This window comes from Onychostoma macrolepis, chromosome 20, assembly GCF_012432095.1.
Source record: "Onychostoma macrolepis isolate SWU-2019 chromosome 20, ASM1243209v1, whole genome shotgun sequence".
Taxonomy (NCBI): domain Eukaryota; kingdom Metazoa; phylum Chordata; class Actinopteri; order Cypriniformes; family Cyprinidae; genus Onychostoma; species Onychostoma macrolepis.
This window is the reverse complement of record NC_081174.1, coordinates 3,983,294-3,987,143: the sequence shown is the minus strand read 5'-3', so window position 1 is coordinate 3,987,143 and position 3,850 is coordinate 3,983,294. Positions and strand designations below refer to the sequence as shown.

At 34.6% G+C, this 3,850-nt stretch overlaps 1 long non-coding RNA gene across 1 annotated transcript; it reads left to right on the top strand.

Annotated features, from left to right (window-relative positions):
* The first annotated feature begins 576 nt into the window (after positions 1-576).
* Positions 577-2,818, top strand: LOC131527735 (uncharacterized). The gene is made up of 6 exons (XR_009267733.1): positions 577-874; positions 1,169-1,242; positions 1,393-1,473; positions 1,566-2,010; positions 2,388-2,514; positions 2,706-2,818. It is a non-coding gene; the product is annotated as an uncharacterized LOC131527735 (long non-coding RNA).
* The last annotated feature ends 1,032 nt before the right edge of the window (positions 2,819-3,850 follow it).

The window sequence follows — 3,850 nt, the reverse complement described above, 5'->3', positions numbered from 1 at the left end:
ATTCTAAAACAGTATAATGTCTATATAAACAGAAATTGGACTTGAAATGAGGTCAGTGGATCATCTACCCACAACTCTTTTTCACTTGGCTTCGCTGGTTAAGCTAAGTGTATTTTAAATGATCACACAATTAAAGCAACCAGTGTAATATTAACACCAAAGGGTCAAGAGCTCAACAAAAGGAAACACTGGTCTCTTTGATGGTGATTTCAAACAAAACAATAAAGCATCTAGTTCTTGTGTTTCTCTTTCCTTCTGTGATTCTTCTTGAAAACAGCAGCTGTTCATCATTAATGATCAATCATCACATAATTATCTTCTTAACTCCAGCACTGCTTCAATTCTACTTGAACACTCTGTAGTGTGGAAACACATGAACACTGAGCAGTGTGGGGACTTTGCTGTGAATTATTACATAAATCTTACCTGTTTCATTCATGTATGACTGATGCATATGACTCACATTAAGTTTATTGATTTGTTTATGTTAAAACTATGTAATCTAAATGGATGGAAAATTGTTATGCAATTGAATGACATAAAATGTCAATTTAGACCAAATCATTTTTTTGAGTGTATACATCTCAAAGGTCATAAGGTCAGGCAGTTATAGCTGAGGCAGCTTGCTGTCAAATAGAATAAATGATTAATAATGCATTATGCATATACATTTGAAAGAAGTCAGAAATAATTAAATGTGCTTTTCAGTGTGATGTCGGGACCACACAGATCATGGACCAATTCAGAGCAACAATGAAGAGTGCACCACTTGACCTTAATGGTGATTCCAACACTTACTGCACACCAACATTCATTTCCCGTTTGACCAAATACTTCCTCCCGCATGCCGTTCTGTGGTCTGGAATGATGTTAGGTAGGTTTAAGTCAAGTTAAATTGATTTAAGAGAACTATTTATTAAACAATACATCAATACAGTATTTGTAAGCATACAGGACTGTACGTGTCCCCTTTAGTGCTAGACCTGTCATTGAAAGTAATTATGAATGACTATTATTAAGAGGTTAATTATTATTAAGGGGTTTATTATTATTAAGAGGTTTGAAGTGACACTGAAGTACACCTGCATTTTGTAATTTTTACTATTGCTACATCCTATTGTAGTGCTTAGAATTTTTTTTAAAGCAAATGTAACTTTTTTCTAAACAGAAACAAAGAGAGAACTTTTCACAGCAACAGCCACAAATAGCTGAGGAAAAAATACAGTTATCATCCAAACACAGGTATATGTCTATAAAAAAAAGTATATGTCAAAACAGGAAGAAGCATATAGATTTCTCAAGTAATATGATTTCATTCTGTATTTTAACATTGTTTGCATTCAGTATGTACATTATATTCATTCAGTAATCAATTTATTATTTTTTTGTAAGGCCACATCTGACTTCACTGAGCATCAGCAGGAGGACACAAAGAGAAGTACCACTCAAAGAACCAATGATGCTCAATCACAGGTGATTTTATTCAAAATGAAGTATTGTCATTGCACTAACAGCAGTAATTGTTTCATATCTATTTTACAGTATTATTTTTTTCTCACCCTCAGCTAACTGCATTGTGGGGCAAAAATAACACAGAAGTGGTCGTTTCTGTGGTCCTTTCTCAATTTAGAAAGAAATGATTAGTCCACCACAGTGAGTTACTATCACTTAGGCCTCATAACTGGCTCACAGGCGAGGTATGTAGGGCAAACAGTGCAGCAGCATGATCATGAAAATATACTTAAAAATGCACAAATGTTAAATAGTCGCAGTGACTTGTAATCATTTTTGGGGCTTTGAGCTCTCTGTTCCTGTTCAAAAGTTTTAATGTAAATATTGTAATGTCATGACTTCTGATGTACTGATTGATGTTAGGACATTGAGTATTTCTTACATCACACTGTCAATCGACTGCATTTGGAGAAAACCATCTATGTCTTGGACCACTACATAGCTACTGTGATCCTCTTTAAGGACAGAATTACAGTCAGGAAGCATAGTTTGCCGAAGGTAATTTTTTGGGGGCCGGGGGCTTCAATTTGTTTAGCGAAGGTACAATGGGTTTTGAGGTTGATAATTGTTTAGATGTTTGATGATGTGTAAACGATTTTGACTATGTACATGATGATAATGATAAATGTTTATTAAAAAGCTCTTGCTTTCCCTGGGAATCGAACCCACGATCTTAGCGTTGCTAGCACCATGCTCTACTATTTGAGCTACAGGAAAGCAGATTCAGAAGCTGCTGCTCAAAAATTCCGGTTCTTATGCAATTTAGTTCATTCAATCTAATCATGTACACTGCATCTATGTAATTGTGTCTAAATTGTAGTATTTTTGCAGATATATAAAGAATAATTATATTTTAACATTTCATTGTCACACAGTGAATACTTTCGGATAAGGACTATCCGCCACCGTGAGAGAGAGTGGGCAGATATTGAATTCACAGGAGCTGTTATGCAACACCCAGTTCAGCATGATACATATAGCTGTGGTGTGATGGTCATGATGGTAAAATAACATAGATGTGCAGTTACATGATGTATTCACGCTTGTATTTTGTATTTATTTTAGCTTCATATTTGAAGAGCTATTTACAATATTTCAATGACTACAGTAGGCAATATACAGTACATACAGTATTTATCTTGTGTACATCACATATTTTCTTTCTGTCTTATTTTGTTTTTTTGTTTCTTTAGATGGCAAAGGCAGTCATGGAGGCATTTCCTAAATTGCCTAACATGGAATTTGGGACTACTGAAGAAGAAATGGCAGAGGAACGCACAGCTATGGCACTTGAACTACTTGGGGCTGTTTTTTAAATTTGTCTTTGTATTGTCATAAATTGTCAATTTTGTTTTCATTAGTGTTTGATGCAGAGAACAATTGCTCCATGTGTGCAAAGAGGAAAGTCCAGGGTCTGCCCTTACTGACTGGGTAAGGTGTTGTTTTTTAATGTTTTCTTTTGTTCTGGTTACTGGATTAAAGTGTTTGCATTTTGTGGCTTTAATAGAAAAGTAGATATCTGCTACATACCAAGGATATAGCTATTTTCCTTGCACTTGGCCTTTGGGAGCTGTCAAGTTCATATTAAGAACTATTGCAGATTGCCAACTACTGTAAATAAAAAAAGACAACTCTTAACCATGACAGTAGCATTTTTGGTAGCAAGTTTGTACATCATGTTAAAATATGTTTTATCGATACAATCTGTTTGTACTATCTGAATTTCTTTTATAAAGGTGTTGTATTTGTTATATTTACAGATTCGGTGCGACAGCTGTAACAGGTGGTTTCATGTACCGTGTGAGGACATGGACAAAAAACAGTTTGAACATGCCAGAAAAGCAGCCTGGGATTGCTGTTTGTGCAAAGCTTGATCCAGAACTTATTGTGTATTTTCATTTATCAGATTAAAGACTAAAGGGTATCGTGCCTTCTCTGTGGCAGCTCCATGTCTCTGGAATAGCCGCTCTCCTCATATTAGATCATGTAACTCATTGGGTATGTGTACAATTTTTTGCTGAAAATGCATCTCTACGCTATTGCTTAAAACTGCCCTCAGGGGTGGAGTCTGAGTAGTGACTTGTTTTCGGTGTATTTTTTATTTGTCTTTGTGCTGACAGTGTAAAGCACTTTGGTCAACATGTGTTGTTTTTAAAGTGCTTTAGAAATACGTGTTGTTGTTTTTATGATGTTACTTTTTGATTCTGAAGAGTTGGATTCTGAAATACACTGCTACTTCAATAATATATATATATATATATATATATATATATATATATATATATTTCAAGTGGTTTATGAAGTTGTTCATTAATATTATTCTGTGAAATTTTCAATG